The sequence below is a fragment of the Pleurodeles waltl genome, chromosome 11 (assembly GCF_031143425.1).
Source record: "Pleurodeles waltl isolate 20211129_DDA chromosome 11, aPleWal1.hap1.20221129, whole genome shotgun sequence".
NCBI lineage: Eukaryota > Metazoa > Chordata > Amphibia > Caudata > Salamandridae > Pleurodeles > Pleurodeles waltl.
In genome coordinates this window covers 1,013,545,406-1,013,565,761 of record NC_090450.1, presented here as the reverse complement: position 1 = coordinate 1,013,565,761, position 20,356 = coordinate 1,013,545,406, and the positions used below count along the sequence as shown (strand labels likewise).

At 48.9% G+C, this 20,356-nt stretch overlaps 1 protein-coding gene across 2 annotated transcripts in view; it reads left to right on the top strand.

Moving 5' to 3' along the window:
- Positions 1-20,356, top strand: part of TMEM132C (transmembrane protein 132C) — a 1,220,720-nt gene that overhangs the window by 340,228 nt on the left and 860,136 nt on the right. The window lies entirely within an intron of this gene.

The following is a 20,356-nucleotide window of genomic DNA, read 5'->3' as shown; positions in this document are numbered from 1 at the left end:
AGCAGTCACAGTGGCAGGCTCACCTTCCCTTTGACCTTTCTGACACGGTGTCGGGCTGTCTTGGGCATTGAGTCATCTTGCGCCCACAGTTGACTAACATCACGTGATTAGAGCTGGACATGGGAGTCTGGGGACGTGAAATGGGCCAAAACTCACTTCTAAGATTTAGATATCATACTCTACAAGTACAACATGGAGTGAATTTATCATTTATAGGAAAGGGGCCCTTGACAAGACATAGGCCCTCATTATGAACACGGCGGTAAAAACCGCTGTGTTCATGCTGGCGGTCAAAACACTGACCGCCAGCGTCCCCGGATCCCCACCAGCCGTATTAGGAACATTCCTCTCAGCCGACGAGCGGAAACATTATTTCCGCCCTCCGGGCCACAGAACGGCCTTGGCCTGGACATTGACGGCGGCTCCGCATCGAGCCGCCGCCAATGCCTCTGTGCAGCGGGTGCAGCTGCACCCGTCGCGCAGATCACTGCCCGTAAATCGGACAGTGACCTGCGTGATGGGGCACTGCACCGGAGCCCCTGCACTGCCTATGGCAAGTGCAGGGGCCCCCAGGGGGGAGGGAGTGCACCCTTTCCGCCAGGTAAAGGCTGGTGGCTGAGGAAACATTATCCGAGGGGCAGCACCGCTGCCCTGTCGGATAATATTTCCGACCTCCGCCGGCTGCCTGACGGAGGCAGCCTGGCCGGAGGTCGGAAATATTATCAGACAGGGCAGCGGTGCCTGACGGAGGCAGCCTGGCGGTGAGTGAGAGCTGCCAATGGCGGCCCTCATGGGGTTCATGTTGTGGCGTGTGGCCCGCCATGCCAGCTGGCGGTTTTAGCCGCCACCGCCGGCATGGCGGGCCACACAACCATGTTCATAATGACTGCCATAGTTTGGGGATCTTTTCTCAGAACAACTTTGAATTTTGTTCCCAGTTTGTGCTAATTCGAGCCTGCATGATTCCAAACAGGGATCCTGGAATGGGGTCAATCAAACAAAGTTTGCATTTGCCTTGGTGGTACAACATGAAAAAAGTTTAATGTTTATATTGCTAATGTGTAAAAACTAATAAAAACTGTTAAGAAATAAAAGCAGTGTGCCTGGCCTGAGGCCCCAAGAATCCTTGCAGTGATCCTGGGCAGAGCTAGAGGTGGGGTGGGCAGAGAGAAGCAGAGAGGCGTAGATGGAGAACGACAGCGTCACTGCCCGGGGAGCCCCATGGAAGGGGGGGCCTTGAGTAATTGCCCACTTTGCTCCTGCCCTAAATTGTCTTTAACTTCTTCCATTGTCAGTAGTTTTCTTTGTGTTTCCAGGGCAGGACATGCCAGACACAAAGGGCCATATTTATGGCAACGTGGTGCGGTGCAGCCCAGCGGTCATCTCGCCGCACTGCGCTGCGTCACTGAGAGAGGCCAGGAATGCGACGAACTAAAGGCATATGGCGCATTTCAGTACATGCTCCTGCGCAGGTGCACAACAGGCGGCCTAGCACCAACACAGGCACCCGGGGCCACGGTGCCTCCACTGCATGCAGGATTATGTTGCGCAGGAAGGGGCACTTGTGAGAGGGTTTTTCCTCTTTCTGCGTGTGCTGCAGGAGGCAGAACACGTAGCAAGAGGAAGTAACAACGAGAAATAGATATTTGCCCTCGTCACAACCCTCCGGGGGAGTCGTATCTTTTTGGTGCATTCCTAGGTTTACCAGGTTTGGTAGCTCTGGAAATGTGTCAAAAAGCATGGGAGTTCCATGGGAACACGCATGCAACGCCCATGCAACGCCTCCCTTGAGCAGAGTAAGGCAACACAGCGATGTGCACTGCTTTCTGTTACTCCAGAGCTTTAAAGCCATACAAAGCCCAAGAATCTGACTTAGAGGTTTACCTCACACGTGTACCAAGTTGCACGGAGCAAGCGTGACTCAAATCTCTCATAAATATGCCCCAAAGTTTAGGGAGTACCCAAAATTCTAGACTTTGTAGGTGTGCGCGTTATTTTGCACCAAGCTTACCCCTTACTGCATTCTGGAACATTCTGAGCCTGTCTCTTCCCACACTCATCCCTGATATAGTCAGGCGGAAAAATCAACCAGGCAGGAGGATTTTCCGCTCGACTAAGTGGAAAACCAGAGAATCCTAGCGGATTCCCTTTATCCGAGACAGCATTTTCTGTTCAGGGACAATAACTTTGTTTTTGCGCCCAGTGGTGGTTTTGTAAACTGGGCTGATATTTGCTTTGAGCCCAGAGGTGAGAAGCGCTCGAGAGTAGATGCGCGATTATGTTTTTCCGAAGACAAAAGTCTTGCACATTCATTCGGAGAGAGGGGTCGGGAAGTGTGAAACCACTCGCCAAGTGTGAGGAAAGCAATGCTCTGAGCATTTAACACGTAGTGTGTGGTTACAACAAAAATGCAATACTGCGTCCAAAATGGTAATAATACTGGCTCTTTGCGCGGGAAATGGTTTATCATCAGTAAACACCTGGCGTAGGCTTTGTGCTTTTTCATACAGTAGGATTGGCAGAGGGACTATGTCTGAATATTTCTACCCAAGTAGTTTCCAGAATATATATGATATATGTTACGGTGACACAGATATCTACATTGTGGTATGTTTCTGTGAGGAATTAACAGTCTGCGAATAAAAGACCTAGACATTGTGGGAAAAACTGGCCATCCTGATGACCGAAAACCTGCAGAGTCTAGAATTACCGGGGATCTGACTTCAGAGGGCGAGGCCTCGCCGCCACTGTTATGAAACTTAGTGACTCTGTAATGAGGAGAGGCCGGCCTTTCACCCGCAGGGTGGGGGTGCAGATACCCCCTCTGCCTAAAGCGAATATACCGAGTATCACTGGGAAGGACTCCATGGGGCATGTTTCTGATGCACACACACCTTGATTTCCAGAAAATGAGATTTTTCCCCAGACGTGTCAGAGGGGAATCCGACCAGCAGCAAACTGCGGATGCCCCGGGCCAAGGGGGCCACCAGCTTGTCACATTATAGCGGCTCTCATTTAAAGTTATGTTTTCGAGTTTAATAATCCGAGATTGGGCAGAGTTCGCCTTACAGTTTCAATGTGATGATTACCAATAACTCCCCAATCTAGCACCGAAGATGTGATTTCTGCTTCTCTCCGGGATTTAATAATTGGTTCGTAGTTTGTCCACAGATGATGGCGCGCGCTTTGCCGGCCGGTGCAAGCTGGGACCGGGGACGTGGTGGAGCCACAAATATTGAGATCAGCAACGAAGGGGGGCTAACAGGGCCCCGGGGAGGTGAGCGGCATCCTTCTGCACCAGGCCACAGGCCCCATCAGTGATGGATGGGACCCCTCGTGCTATGGGCGCTGTGATTGTAACACCCCGCTCTTTCATAAGCCGCCTCACACAGTTATGTATTTAAAAAAAAACGCTAACCTCCTGTCCCGCTCAGCTCACCATTTCCACTGTTGGAAGAGACACTGGCCTATAGTCTGGGCCAAGGCTTGTTTGAATAAGGCTTCTTATCATGCGATGTAACATAGCGCCTCTCAGATCAGAATAACAAAGACACGAGTCAGGCAGGTCAGGCTCGTGAAGCATCGTTCTCCTTTCTGGCGGGAGGTGAATATTCTCCGAGACATCAGTGGTCCAGGCTCGGCTTCCCATTGGTCGCCCGGTAATGCGGCGTGAAGGTGATTGGCAGGTGCGCCGATGCCAGCAGACACTTGCTGCTGGGGGTCAGCAGCATCTCATGTCTTTGAACTCTTAAATAGGCTTGGAATTCCGGAGAGCATTAGCCAGGCTTTCATTGAAAGCGTATTGTTTCTGGGGGGGCTGGTCCCCCACCCCTCCTGGGGCCCCTCAGAGAGTGCAGGACTCTGCCCTCAGCTGCCCTGCAGTGCCCGCTGCTGTGAGTGCATCATCCGTGAATGAAACCGTCTCTTTGTAACAAGGTGATGTCTCATCCCCGGGTAGGGGGCTGGGGCTGAGGGGCTGGCCCCCACCCGTGCTGGGGCACCTCAGAGAGTGCATGACTGCACTCAGCACATCTGCAGGGCCCGCTGCTGTGAGTGCATCATCCGTGAATGAAACCGTCTCTTTGTAACAAGGTGATGTCTCATCCCCGGGTGGGGGGGGGGGGGCTGGGGCTGATGGCTGGCCCCCACCCGTGCTGGGGCCCCTCAGAGAGTGCAGGACTGCACTCAGCACATCTGCAGGGCCCGCTGCTGTGAGTGCAGCATCCGTGAATGAAACCGTCTCTTTGTAACAAGGTGATGTCTCATCCCCGGGTGGGGGGGGGGGGGAGGGGCTGGGGATGAGGGGCTGGCCCCCACCCGTGCTGGGGCCCCTCAGAGAGTGCAGGACTCTGCCCTCAGCTGTTCTGCAGTGCCCGCTGCTGAGAGAGCATCATCCGTGAATGAAACCGTCTCTTTGTAACAAGGTGATGTCTCATCCCCGGGTAGGGGGGGGGGTTGGGGCTGAGGGGCTGGCCCCCACCCGTGCTGGGGCACCTCAGAGAGTGCAGGACTGCACTCAGCACATCTGCAGGGCCCGCTGCTGTGAGTGCATCATCCGTGAATGAAACCGTCTCTTTGTAACAAGGTGATGTCTCATCCCCGGGTGGGGGGGGGGGGGAGGGGCTGGGGATGAGGGGCTGGCCCCCACCCGTGCTGGGGCCCCTCAGAGAGTGCAGGACTCTGCACCCAGGTGCTCTGCAGTGCCCGCTGCTGAGAGAGCATCATCCGTGAATGAAACCGTCTCTTTGTAACAAGGTGATGTCTCATCCCCGGGTAGGGGGGGGGGTTGGGGCTGAGGGGCTGGCCCCCACCCGTGCTGGGGCACCTCAGAGAGTGCAGGACTGCACTCAGCACATCTGCAGGGCCCGCTGCTGTGAGTGCATCATCCGTGAATGAAACCGTCTCTTTGTAACAAGGTGATGTCTCATCCCCGGGTGGGGGTGGGGGGGGGGCTGGGGCTGAGGGGCTGGCCCCCACCCGTGCTGGGGCCCCTCAGAGAGTGCAGGACTCTGCACTCAGCACATCTGCAGGGCCTGCTGCTGTGAGTGCATCATCCGTGAATGAACCCGTCTCTTTGTAACAAGGTGATGTCTCATCTCCGGGTAGGGGGGCTGAGGGGCTGGTCCCCCACCCGTGCTGGGGCTCCTCAGGGAATGCAGCAGTCTGCTCTCAGCACCTGCTGCTGTGAGTGGAGCATCCGTGAATGAAACTGGAAAACAGGAAAATGGACCACAGATGATTTATAAGAGGTAGATTCTGGGGGAAGGGGTGTTTAGGCTGTTACAACCCCACCCCCCGAACCCCCCACCCCCCACAATAAATGTATACTTTAGTAAATAGCTGGGTGTAGATGCTTTTAGTCGGGTATGGAGAGATGTCTGTCGGATTTCACCAGGATTTTTACAAGCACATAGGGATGAAAACATATATTTACAAACTCGGTTTCCCCTCTCTCTCTCTCCTGAAGTTCTTAAAACTCTGTTATTTTAAGTGCACCTAACAATTCACACCGCTCCCCTGCCCCTTAAGCCTCTGCCTGGTCTGCTTCTCAGATAGTTTTATCATGATATGCCAGTGCGATTCTTGGGAAAAGTGAGTCTCCCCCCCCAAACCCCCCCCCCCCCCCCCCCCCCCCCCCACCACACTGACCAAGCTACGGCCCTGCAGTGGAACTCCAGGCCGGACTGGCCATACCAGGCACGAGGTGTGCCCAGAGGCTGGAAGGGTGGGGGCCGCTTTTGTTACAAGGGGTCAGTTTTGTATCAGTGCAGCAGTTTTAAAAGCACTGCAGAGTTCCTTGTATGTCCAACAGTTTCAGACAACTATAAAAGTGACAACAGCCAGTGATTAATGCATCTGCTGGGGAGAGATTTTGTCTCATCCCAGTTTTGACTCATCTAAGGTAGTGCAGGGGGTTAACATGCCTGCTGCAAAGAAGGTGTACTAAGCAGATTGCAGAACAATATTTTATGTGCAAAGCTCAGTGGGTTTCTGCTGTTGTCACAGAGATCCTTTTGTTACTCTGCAGGTCATAAATTGCAATCATAATGTAGCCCAGAGATGTATGAACTTCCACCGAAGAGGTGCATGCGAGGTGCCTTGTACAGGCTAGAAAGGGATGTTCTTCCCTAGTCTTTCATTCTGCTAAAAAGGGTTTGTTTGGATAGAAGTACAATCTTACTGGTAAAGTCAACCATAACCACTGTGTTATGTTCTAAATCCTGAGTTTGTGCTTCCCCAGACCAAGCTCTCTTAAAAATGCCTCCCTGTGTGGATGAGGTGTGAATCCTACACCTCGTACTCCCCTTTGTGTTATCTAACAACTTCTATGCACTGATCTACACACCTATGAAGCAGTCTCTGTGTGTGTGATGTATAGTGCTCCAACACCGGTGAGAGAGGGGCTATGGAGAGATGAGGGCACTTTTGAAGGGAGATGGTGAGTGAATCATTAAAGAGCCCCATTAAAGATAGTCGTTTCCTGGAGCTCTGTGAGGCCACCAGTTACTACACTTTAAAAACAAATACAATTGAAAATATAATGAACATGTGTTGTAGAATGCATCATTTTTCCCACATTTTCTTGGTAGAAGAACCGCCTCCAGCCGGATGGTAGTGGTCAGGCTGGCTAAGCACTGTATGAGGACTGGTCTCATAAAATGTGCCAGGGCTGCTTTGGGTTCCCAGTCTGCCCTGGATAAAGTGAACAACATGCAGCCATAATGGGATCCCAGAGGGCTTCGCCAACCCCTGGGCCCAATGCCGTTTCACCTCTTGCACTAACGACATCCACAGTTCTGATGTCCAAGAACCAGAGGCCATCACACGCTGGACACAAGGGACTTGACCACAGTGGCCCAGGCTCCTCTCCTCTTCTGAAACGTCTGTAGACCCAGGTCGCATAGACCCAGGTCGCATGGTTGGAGGGTACTTGTGCAGCCGTGTAACTAATGGCTCCCCAACCACCTTCATTTGTAAACTGAATTCCTCTATGTGGATTTCTGGCACAGGTCCACCATTTTGAACTGGGCAGTTGTCATCCATCTCCAAGGACTGTCATCCATTATACAATGGGAGCCACAAAGCTCTTTCCCAAGACAGCCCGGTCTCCTCTCTGTGTCTTGGAGACTTCATAGCCCTGAAGCAGAGACCTCTAGCTCAACGCGGCGCACCTCTTGCAGAGCTGAAATCACGTCCCTTTTGGGGCATTTGTTTTTTCAGAAAAACTGTAAGTTTGAGGGGAAGTAAAATATTTGTATTTCTAAGATTCAGTTTTCTTTTATTTCCTCCTTATTTTTTTTAAAAAAGTAATACATTTATAAAATATACGTTATTTAAAAATATTAAGTTTTATTTAGTAATGTTAAATGCATGTATTTAGTAACGTTTAAGACATTTAAATGTGTACAATACATGCCACTTTAGTATAATTACAAAAAATAAGGCGCACACAATTTAAAATTAAATTATAAGTGAAACATGTACTAATCAAAAGCATTTGTTAAATAAAACAGCACTTATAATTTATATCTGATAAAAACAATTTTAATTTGTATATATATTAATAGGAAACCATTTAAAACAACCCATGCAATTGTTATTATAGCCTTAAAAGCGTCTTATTAAAATACGTTACTAAAAAACTAATTTGTGTCAAAGACTAAAATATGATTAAAACATTTTTTGTAAAAAGCAAAGTTTATCAAAACAAACGATAACTTTAAAAACATAAACTATAAATTAAATATATTCAAATTATTTACAATATTTTGAAGAACTACAAAATAATAACCAAAGTCCATTCCAAAAACATTAAAAAAGGAAACCATTGGAATGCATCACCATAAGTACAATAATACATTGGGAGAAATCCTTCTGCTTGGGGGTGGTGTGGTGACTAGGAATCACATTTACCATTAGAAGTCCAATCTAACAGACATCAGGGAAATACATAGATGAGGGGGGCAGGCATACTACTCTATCCCAAGTGTAATAAATATTGGGAAATACTACCCATCCAAACCCCCAAAATAATCAACAAATTAAGTAAATGTTAACTTATATATAATTTTAAAAGACGCTATCCATCCAACACTCCAATAAACCCAACAACCCTTAAATATTCATTTAATATTTTAGTAGCACAATTAAAACTTTAAACAAATAATTAACAATAGCACGATAAAGCATAATGCAGAAGATAATGAAATACTTTATTAATACATTGTTTTAAAAAGAACCCCCAACATCCCACAACTACAGGAAAACATATAAATAGCATTTTTTTTTAAATAAATGAACAATCACATCGGTCATAAGCCTGCGCCTCCTGAGGTCCCTGTCTCCTGAAGTGTGGGGTCAAGAGCCTTCGACCCTCCCCCCCCCAGAGGTAGGTCCGTGTCTCCTGACGTCTGGGGTCAGTGTCCTAGGCCCCCCCTCTTTAGAGCCCCCCGTTTCCTGAAGTGAGGGATAATTGCCCAGCGCCCTTCAGAGGTCCCCGTCTCGTAAATTATGGGGTCACGGGCCTGCGCCCCCCAAGAGGTCCCCCTCTCCTGAAGTGTGGGGTCACGGCCCTGCGCCCCCCCGAAGGTCCCCCTCTCCTGAAGTGTGGGGTCACGGCCCTGCGCCCCTCAGAGGCCCCCTCTCCTGAAGTGTGGGGTCACGGGCCTGCGCCCCTCAGAGGTCCCCGTCTCCTGAAGTGTGGGGTCACAGCCCTGCGCCCCTCAGAGGTCCCCCTCTCCTGAAGTGTGGGGTCACGGCCCTGTGCCCCTCAGAGGTCCTCGTCTCGTGAAGTGTGGGGTCACGGGCCTGCGCCCATCAGGGGTCCCCCTCTCCTGAAGTGAGGGGTCACGGGCCTGCGCCCCTCAGAGGCCCCCTCTCCTGAAGTGAGGGGTCACGGGCCTGCGCCCCTCAGAGGTCCCCCTCTCCTGAAGTGTGGGGTCACGGGCCTGCGCCCCTCAGGGGTCCCCCTCTCCTGAAGTGAGGGGTCACGGGCCTGCGCCCCTCAGAGGCCCCCTCTCCTGAAGTGAGGGGTCACGGGCCTGCGCCCCTCAGAGGTCCCCCTCTCCTGAAGTGAGGGATCACGGGCCTGCGCCCCTCAGGGGTCCCCCTCTCCTGAAGTGAGGGGTCACGGGCCTGCGCCCATCAGGGGTCCCCCTCTCCTGAAGTGTGGGGTCACAGCCCTGCGCCCCTCAGAGGCCCCCTCTCCTGAAGTGTGGGGTCACGGCCTTGCGCCCCTCAGAGGTCCCCCTCTCCTGAAGTGTGGGGTCACAGGCCTGCGCCCCTCAGGGGTCCCCCTCTCCTGAAGTGTGGGGTCACAGCCCTGCGCCCCTCAGAGGCCCCCTCTCCTGAAGTGTGGGGTTAAGGCCTTGCGCCCCTCAGAGGTCCCCCTCTCCTGAAGTGTGGGGTCACAGCCCTGCGCCCCTCAGAGGCCCCCTCTCCTGAAGTGTGGGGTCACGAGCCTGCTCCTCGTCCAAACGCGAGGCCCGACGGTCTGTGATTGCACCTCGAAGCACTAGTGTTTTCAATGTCCAAACAGTACGAAGAAGGATGACAAATTCTACCTACATTGATGTGGCGCAAAGCAGCCGGGGTACAGCAGCGCACTGACCATGACCCGTCCCACAAGAGCGCTCTCTACACTCTTCTACGTCACACTTTTACCCTTGAGCTACCCTAGGCAGGTCACACCCGGAGTAATGAAGTAAATCTGCCCAGTGTCGCACGAGATGGGCGCAGCACAGGGCCCGGGTTCAGAGGACGCGGCTCGGCCAGGACACCCTGCGCCTAAAAGCTGCTCACAGGGTTTATTAACGCCCCCCCCCCCCCCGGCCACTGCTCGGAGAATGCTTCAAGGAGCTACTTGTATATGCAGCATTGGGCATGGAGTTTGCAACAAAGCAAATCCCAAGAGGAAAGGCCACTGTTGCACAAGAGAAAGAAAGGTTTGCGGGTTTTCACACTCACCAGAGCCTGAGGGCCTGGGTGTAGTGCACGCGCCCTGCCAATGGCAGTGGATAAACACGTTTACACGAGAGCTGGTGTGAGTGCAGCGCCATATGCCTTTCGGACACATAGGCCATCATTATGTCAACGGCGGTAATGACCACCTACCACCGCGGCGACGGCCACCAAAACACCGTCCCCGCAGCTATCTACCGTCCGCCATATTATGACCATAGCCGAAATTCCGCCAGAAGGCTGACGGTAGACGGGGTCATAATCCCGCAGGTGGGACACTGACGGCCGCCTGGCTGGAGACTTAAGTCTCCAGCCTTGCGGCTGTTACCGCCCTGGTGAACGGAGTGGTACATTGGCAGATTGGTTTGAGCCAAACCGCCAATGTCATATTTTGGGGGAGAGTACCGCCAGCCTGTTGGCAGTATTCTTCTCCAAAATACCACCGTCCGCCAGGTAACGTGCTTTACAAATGTTTTGATTGATTGATTAAGGGATCTAATGAGGACCATAGTGCCACACCTGTGCAAAACCCGTACAAATCTGTGCCAAACCTGTGCTAATCTATGGCAAACCCGTGAAAATGTGTGAAAATCTGTGCCAAATCCGTGAAAAACTGGTCAAATCCGTGCAAACTGTGCAAAGGCCATGACGGCCTGAGACAGATCATACTTGTCTAGCACGCTACACAAAGTCAGATCTGTTAAAGTAACATGGCCGGGCTTTACAGGAGATCTATCGCCGGCTAAAACGAGGCGTAGACGATACTTTGTAATTCGCGATATTACCACGCGTGACACGAGGAACTGCTGCATAATTACACATTTGTGCAGGGTTTACCCGCGGCCACTTGTCTCCTCATAATGATTTGTTGGGGTGTGTAAGGCGTATGAACTCCGTGTAAGGCTCCGCCCACTCACAAGTATGTGCCCTGTTACAAGGTGCTCAGGGATTCCGATAAAACACCATTTTTAGGGCAGAATCGGCCTGCGGCTCTTAGTAAATCCAGCACTACTCATTTTACCCTTTTTCATGTAGTTGTTCATGTTTTTAAAAACGTGGACCCTTGCGGGGACTTTCCAGGTGGAGAGATAGTCCGGCCTCATAGCAGGTTAGGACTCAGCAGATAATCAGTGCCCCGAGCAGTGTTTGCCCGCCCTCGGGAGGGCCGGACAGGAAACCAGAACCATCCCTGGCCTAAATGTCCAAGCAGCCTCTGCTGAGTAGAGTGCGGCCATTCTGGCGTCAGTGGGCCATCGGAGCCCACCCTGCTCTGATAGTGCCCCCTGCCCAGCTTCCCCCGGCCTTCATCCCACGCAAGAACCAAAGGTTTGTTTTCACTGGTCTGAGACAGAAGTGTCCCTGATTCCTGGGCTGCAGAGGTCTCCTGTTGGGCCCGAGGTGTTTGGAGGTGCCTTAGGTTCAGAGGTCTCCTGTTGGGCCGGTGGTTCCGATGTGTTTTGAGGTGCCTTAGGTTCAGAGGTCTTCTGTTGGGTCGGAGGTTCCAATGTGTTTTGAGGTGTCTTAGGTGTAGAGGTCTCCTGTTGGGCCCCAGGGTCCAATGTGTTTTAAGGTGCCTTAGGTGCAGACATCACCTGTTGGGCTGAAGGTTCTGATGTGTTTTGAGGTGACTTACGTTCAGTGGACTCCTGTTGGGCCGGAGGTTCCAATGTGTTTTGAGGTGCCTTAGGTTCAGACGTCCCTTGTCAGGATGGAGACACAGAGGTCATTTTACTGATCCAAAGTTCAGAAGTCTTCTCATAGGCAAGGGCAGGGCCTTCTGGTTTTCTGCGGCTCCTACTTCAGGTGGTCTACACATAGTCAAGGTGCTTGGAGGTCTGAGGCTGGGCTAGGAGTTCAGGGGGTTTTCTTCTAGGCAGTGGCTCAGAGATCTTTTTAATGGTCCCATGTCAAATGTTATCTAGTACTCCCAGTGCTCCAGGGTCTTCCAGAAGTCGCTTCTTCTATTAGTGAGTGCTTCTAAGGTGTTTCAGAAGACCAGTGGTTTAGAGATCTTATAGTAGTCAGAGGTTCTGAGAGTTTCCATCAGGCCATTGGTTTAGAGGTGTTTTTGTAAGTTACTGGCTCAGAGTTTATCTTCTGGGCCACATGCAGAGCATTTTCTGGTGGGCTCAATGCCCTGATGTTTTCTGAAAGTCCAGGGGTTCAGTGCCTTATAGTTGGCCTTTTCTTCTGGTGACCAAATGTGCAAAGGTTGTCAAATTGAGTCCTCCATTCAGGGGTACAGTAGAGGGCTGTAAAATCACCATTATTCTGGTGATCTAGAGAGTGAGGAAACTTCCTAAAGGTTTTATTTTTAGCACTCACTGGAGGGCCAAAAGCTCTGATGTCTTCAGCTAGATTGCAAAAAGAACAGAGGATGGACAGAATGCTGAACGATGCAAACATTCACCCTCAGTTGCAAGGATCTGGGTTAATCCATCATTTTTTTGCCCACCACCCCAGTTTGGACCTAACCATATTCAAATCAGTCTTGACCCTGTTCCCCATGGGAACAGTCCAGCCTGAATTGCCAAGCTAGGTCCTCCCTGAACTGGAAACAAGCATCCTTGGACCAGTTTCAGGGTATCACCCTTCATCAGCCAGGCTAGCTTGAATCCAGCGGCATAGTGAGCCTGGGACCCACGTCTGGCATACCCGGTGCACTTAGGGTGACAAAAACAAAAAGAACAGATGATGGATGGAATGCTGAACAATGCAAACATTCTGCTAGATTGCAGGCACACAACTCCTTTGCTGACCCCAAGGCGTATAGTTCTTCTGCAGATTTCATGCTTAAAGGTTTCCTTGTAAGCTGACATTTCTGGGGTCTTTGGATGGGCCCATGTTTCAGGGTTCATCAGATAAAGTTCAGGAATTTTCTGATTAACTTGAGAATCAGGGAGTTCACATAGGCTACTGTTTCAGTGGTCTTGTTTGTGGGACCAGAAGCCTTTATATTGGCCCCAAGGTCAGGCGGCTCTGTTGGGGTCAAGGTTGTGTGCTAGTCTTGTGATGAAGGCCTGTAGGACCTCTTGCACATTTCTGGACCTGTGGTCTTCCGGTGGGTGATGGTTCAGTGTTCTTGTGATGGGCCCAGGGAGCCAGATCCCTCTGGATACTGGTTCTTTTTGGCTCTGATTGTGAGCCTGAGATTTTGTGATCCGTCGATCAGCCCCTGTCACCAGAGTAGATTCACGATATTTCAATTTTCACACCATGGAGGAGTGGAGGCTTCATGATTGAAGTTCTGAGATGTTGGCTGGTCTCTAGATTCACAAACATGGTAGGGGTGTTTTGAGAGGACTTGCCATAGGACACTTGGGATACCAGGAACACAAACCACTACTGTGCAGGGCAATAGTTCCCTGACTTAAGCATTAAAAGCCTAAGCTGTTAAGAAAAAAAACTGACATCAAATCTGAAACTAAATCAGGATGTGCCCTTTTTTAAATAACTGCACCTGGGACCATCAGCTGTTTTCCACAACAGCACTTAGTCCCTTTTCTGTTTTAATTTCCTTCCAACATACAGACAATTACTTTGTTCCCACCTCCCCGCCTCTATCCTCCCAATTTTCAGCTGTCTTCCATGCCTGATGGTCTCAGTTTAATCTGACTCACCATGATGTCACTTCTGATTGGAGAATGATGTGCTTGACCTTCACCGACCTTTCCTACATATGCTTCTGTACAATTATCTAAGGTCGTCAATACCCAGGTATGGATTTCACTTCTGGCTCCCACAGACAGTCACCTGCTGAAGACACCTGCAGCAGGGGAGGCCACACAGACACTCACTGAAGCTCACACCTAAAGGACAGGCGTTCAGAGACGGGCATTAATCACTGCTGGGACTTGTCAGGGAAGGAATGAGAGGGAGACGGATCGATCACCGGCTGCATCGGAGCTCTAATGCCACCGATGCACCTTTCGGTGCAGTTTGGGTGCAGACTGCAAATTCATCTAGAGATATTTAGGGCCATATTTATCAAAGATTTGCATCTCTTTTGCACCATGCAGCGTGGTGCAAGGGCGACGCATCTATCTTGTCTGGCTTGATAAATCTAGAGTAATGGAACACAGCACAAAGTGCGGCCAGTGTGTACAGCGTTTATCTTTTCCTAGCAAAACATTATTAACAAATGGGGAAGAGATTAAAATGTTGCCTTTTATCCTTCTGGAGCTGATACATGACATGAAATCAAGTTACTATTACAGAACTAGAAGTGACCCAATCTTGAGCCAAGTTGAGATTCCTAAAATATTCCTCATTAGAGGTATCCCACCACACCTCATCCAAGGGTGATCCTCAGGGACACAGGGGCCTTTCTATGCCCCCTTCGCCCTGAGATCACTCGGGGTACCTGCAATATTCCATTCCTGTATATTCCTCGCTCCTGCTGCCCACTAACTTGTGTCTCGGCTTCGCCTAGCAGGATGCACCAGGTTCTTTGACCGGCTGCCTGTTGTCCGCTATGGTAGTGTTAGCTTTCTATTAGGCAAGACTAGTCCCGGATAGTTCCTGATTAGTAACTAGCAGGGCAGCTGCAAACCTTTTTCCCAAAAAACGATCATAAACCATGTTTATGCACAGGCTCCCAGTTTGCCTGAGAGCGCTCTAAGCAGCATCAGGATTGGGGCGGGGCAGGCTGGGAGCCTGTGCCTGCCTCACCAGCAAGACGGAGGAGCAGAGGAGTGGCACGGGAGCGGAGGTAAGTGTGTTTAAAAAAAAAAAAAAAAAAAAAATATGTAATTTAATTATCCCCCCGCACTCGCGCCGCCATGCCCCTTTCCATCAGCGCGAGCCGCGACTGGTAACGAGAGATGTGTGAAATTCATGTAATTTCAGCAAAGTTTCACATAATTACATGTAATTATGCAAAATGCAAATACATAATTTAGGGCCAGATGTATCAAGCTCCCGGTTTGCATTTCTTAAATAGTACATTTTAAGAAATCGCTATTTAAGAAATGCAAAATGGGATGGATGAAAATTGCGAGTCGGTAATAGCGATTTCTTAAAATTCGCAATTGCTATTACCGAATCGCAATTAGGGAATGGGACTCCGTTCATCCCTAAGGGCCTGTAGGCCCGTAGGTGCGAATGGTTTTGCATTACCTAATTTGCGAATTCCAGTTAGGAATTCGCAAATTAGGTAATGCAAACCCCAGGGTAATGGGGGCCTAAGGCCCCCTTTGATGCACCCCAAAAAATATTTGCTGACATGTGAAGCGCACACATGCCCTTGGGGCATGTGTGCGCTACATGTCAGTTTTAAGAATGCATTTATAATACATTTTTGCAATTGGACATGGTTACCAACCACCAAATTGGATTTGGTGGTAATTGCATTTCCCAAATGCCCAACTCGCATTTAGGAAATGCTTGATACATGTGCTTTGGAAATCGCAAATAGGAATTCCCAATTTGTGATTTCCTATTTAGAGAATCCCAATTTGCGATTCCCTAAATGGAGTCGCAGTTTTAAGGAATTGCTATTTTTGCGATTCCCTAAAATTGCACTGCGAATTCTTTTGATAAATCATGAAAGGCGTTTTTGCATTCGCAAACGGTGGAATTTTGCTATTCGAACCATTTGCAAATGCAAAATCGTTTGATACATCTGGCCCTAAGCGATACATTTTAATGTGAACTTCTTCCTCACGTAAATATTTCAGGTGAGGGCACATTTTGTGCTGAAAATAACACGGAAAACGTAAATGATGAGAACAGGAGTCACTCGCGTTCTCCGTTTTCGCATAGTTCCCATGTTTTCGAGCCCCACCTTTAAAGCCATCCGCAGCGTAATTACGCCACTTGGCATAATTAACATAATGAGTGTAACACGAAATTCCTGAAAATATGTGAATTTTAATTTGTGTTTCCCTTGAGGGTATCAGTAACAGGCTCGCAGCCTGCAAATTCGCCTCCTTTTTCCTACGGGTTTGCATAGATTTCCCTTACAAGTGTTAGTTGATGTCATTACACAAAGACAATTCTTTCCAGGCAACAACCAGAAACCCAGATAGGCATTCAATAATGTAAGTTGTTCAAATTGTGTGTGGAATGTGCAATGCAATTATATAGTCAATCAAATTGTTTTAAAATAAAAAGATACTCATATTATTTTTGAATACACGCGTGTGCCTTGCTTAGCTTTTTTATTACAAGTGACTATAAAGCTGTGTTACAGTCAGGCATTGTTACCCTATTGCATGGCGTGCTTAGCCTTCTTGTCATGGTGATGCAACACCGATCACAAGTATAAAATGTATGCAAACGTAATAACCTTCACAAGTAGCCCCTGGCAAGGATGTATATTACAAAGTGTAAAACTAGCCCCACTCATCCCCCCACGTGTGACCCCAGTCATACTGTCACCTATCAACCCACCAGCCTGCAACATTGAATCGTGTTATGTCAAGATGGGTGTCCCTCCTGCAGGAGATTTGCTCAGCTGCAATTGAAGAATACACCCAAGTTTGGAGCCCTGGGACTCTGTGGCAACATCTGGTTCCTAGAGTGCAAAGGACGCGTATGACCCTAGGGCTGGAGAAGACACCTCAGGGTGTGAAATATTTTATTAATAATGCAAATGCATTTTAAATGCACCCCCTGTACGGTGTAAGGCTGCACACGCCTGCAACATGCGATGGGACATCATCAAATGGTGAATCCATTCACCGATGCACTTTAATCACCGCACACACAGACTAGCTCCAGTTCAAGCGGTCGTGGTAGCCAGGCCTGGAGAAGATACAGGCGGCTACTTCTGAATCGTGATCTTCACGATCGGGGGAAGAGGCGCGTGTCCTGGAGAAGGCACTACCCACTGCACTGGTCGAAGCATTCGTTGCCAGAGTCTTGGCCACGTAACTTCCAAGCACCTAGGCCTGGTTTAGAGTTCAGCGGATGAGTTACTCCATCACAAGTGTGACGGACAACCCATCCACTGTGCACCAGTGTATCACGTGTAGTACCGCAGCGGGAGATCTGTCACGTTTCTGATGGAGTGACCTGTCCGTCGAACTCGAAATGGATATAGGTATTGATATGTTTACAAAGCGCTCGAAGGCTCTAAGGGGCCTTGGCATCAGCGTCCGTAAACACAAAAACAGATCTATAGGTCAGAATCGTGGTATTAAAAAGCCAGATTTTGTGAAAAGAGCCAAGTTTTAAGTTGTTTCCTAAACTGCAAGAGGGTGGAGGATGCTTTCAGGCATGAGGGGAGCATATTCCATTGTTTTATAGTGACATCTGAAAGACTTCTCCCTCCCCAAGTGGCTCTCCCCGTTATTGGTCTCACCATTGATTTAGTGCAGGTGCAGGGGAGGGATCTCCTTGGAGTGCACCAACAAAAAACTTTTCTCAAATAGAGTGGGCCCAACTCAGGAAGCACTTCGTAAGCCAAACACAACACTTTAAAAGCCAATCTTTTCTCAACTGAAAGCCAATGGAGCTGCTTGATAATTTGAGAGACTGATTTGAGTTTAGGAATTTTCACGAGGAAACGAGCGGCTGCATTTTGCAGTGCGTAGTTTACTCATGTCCGTTTTGGATGCCCATGTGACTGGCATTGCATTAATCGATCTTAGAAATCTCGAAGGCGATGATTGCTGATTTTTGTGAATCAAAAGGCCCTTAATCTCCAGTAATGGAAGTGGTACCACTCCTATGCCAGGAGGCCGTACCGACCCAACACAACACTCTCTACTCTTGCGCAGAATGTCAGTCTTGTTGACTTCTAACTTTAAAAAGTTGTGTTTCCTACATTATTGAATCACAACCAGGCAGATGGATCGATTAGCCAGAGAACAAGATGCTTCATTGTCCTGGTGGAAGATCTAGTGGGGGTCATTGGGATCGTCTGAACAAATGATGACCTGAGACAGAGGAGAGGCAGACAAAGATATGCAAAATGATGAGTGACAGGGCAGGGATGATCCCCAAGGGACCCACATTAGTTTCAGTGACCCTTGAGATGAGCAGGTATCGAGATCTAGCAGCTTAACAAGGTCCTCCAAAAACAACACAAGCCTCTAGAAGACAGTGACCACCACTTCTTTCAGCTGGTCGTCTAACATGTAGTGGTTTGTCATGTAAAAACAGCAAAGAGGTTCAAAGGAACCCTCCTGTCATATCACCTTTGACCACCAAGGCCCTTGGCTCTTGAGTAACCATGATCATGGCTGCCTCCATCCCTCTCTTGGGTCTAGAGGCCATCTTTTGGCAATTTTGTAAACCTATGATGGTCTCTTTGCACATGCGTGAATCTATGAATCTGCATGATATGAAAAGAAGGTAGTCATCTTGGGCTGTGGGCCTGATTTAGGTTTGACGGAGGGGAATACACGGTCACAAACATGATGGATTTACCGTCCACCTTATTACAATCCCATGATATCCTATGGAGATCGTAAGAAGTCTTATGGGATATCCGTCATGTTTGTGATGGAGTATTCCCTCCGCTAAGAGCTAAATCAGACCCTTAGTCTGAAGCAAAAACTGATCTTTTAGCGTAAAATGTCAACAGCTTCTTACACACACAAAGTAGATTTATTCAACCCACCAAGGTTGTATTGCTTAAATTGAGATGGAGCTATATACAGACACCTGCGTGGATTTCCCATATAAACAATACTTACTCTCATAAGGCGCCCGCCTAGCATAGCCGTTATCATCAATTTGTCCCGGGACACCACCAATTTCATGCTTAATGAAGTCTAATTTTTAATGCTACCTCGGTTAGTTAGCACCTGATTTACGTGCCGTAGTGAGGCGACCTATGCGTTTCATGAGTAAGAGATTGTTTTCCACACAGAACAATTATCATTATTGCCCAGACGCGGTCCGGTGTCACGCGTAGTTTGTCGGATCAGCAGCAGGCAATGCTAAGGATGATCAGATGTAGCCTCCTCACCCCAGAATGTGCCACCAGTCAAATATTACCAATAACTCAACAAGCATTGAAATAATGAGGAGGCTTTTGGGTGATAAAAATGCATGGGTCGGATGATGTGATTGGCGTGACGATGAGCTGATGGACGGTGAACACAGCACCGACACCGGATGCAAATACAGCTGCAAATTCTTACTGTTGCTCCCATTGATTACCTACAGCAGCGCTTCCCAAACGTTTTGGAACCATGACCCACATTTTAGAGCAACAATCTTTCGCAACCCACCTACCTATAATGGACATGAGGCAGGTGATTTTTTTATGTAACGAAAGCATCAGGTTGTGGCGCACCGTTGTATTACTGACAGCACATTTTCCAATTAAATGGTCACTCAGGGGCTTGTTTATGGGGATTTGGCGTGAACATTGCTGTGCGTCTTCTTGCTACGCTGCTCTGTGTCAATGTGAAAGGACATATAAGCACCTGATTTATGCAATACGTGCATTCCTGTCCTTTCCCCTGTACTGGCACCGTTTTGGCAGCCTAGCGCCAACACATGGTGCAAGGGTGTCTGTGTTGCACGCAGGATTGTTTTTCTGCAGGAAGGGGCACATTCCTGCACAAAAGCAATCCAGAGAGGCTGTTTCCTCTTTCTATGTGTGCTGAGAATGCGGCACGTATGGAAAGAGGAAAAGACAAAGAGAAATAAAAAAAATCTCCTCGTTACGCCTGCTCTGAGGAGGTGTAAGTCTTTTGTGGCTGCCCCAGGTTCCTGTAATTAAGTAAATCTGTGACAGCATCAAAACCCATGGGTGTTCTAGGGGAAATTCCACCGCAACACCCATGGGACGCCTCCCTGGCGCAGAGTAAGGCAACGCAGCAACCTGCGCTGCTTTACACTTCATGTATCTCAACAAGATTGTCATATAATTCACTTTGTTTCTTTCTCTAACTACAAAGTGAGAGGAGTTTGTAAGCCCCAGTCCCCATGTAAAAAATACAAGCAGTAGTTTGTGAGAATCCATAGCCTAACCTTTGACCTCCATCTCTGAAGCTAAGCAAATGTTACAAGATACATGCACAATTTAAAGGCATCTTTATTTACAGCTTGGACATTCTCGACCCTCTAAAATCAGCTCCCTGCCCCCCAGTGGATCATGATTCGCATAATTTCACCAAGAGCCCAGAGCAGTGGCCCTAACGTCTAACGATGGACGATAGCATGTTTGCCAAAGGTGTTGTACTAACCCCAATTCAAAAAATACCCACAGTTGTCCCAAAAAGTAATTTGCTAAAAAAATTAAAGAATCTATGTATGTGTCTAACTTTACCTCATCCTGAACAAATCCCTCTCTTGTAACTCAAAAGTGGCAACTCCTCGCTATGAAAAAATGCAAATCAATAAAAATTAACAGATTTACAACATAAGGCACTTAAATCACAATTTGCTAAGTGCAATTGTAGGGAAAGGGGTCTCTTTTGTATGATCACCCCAA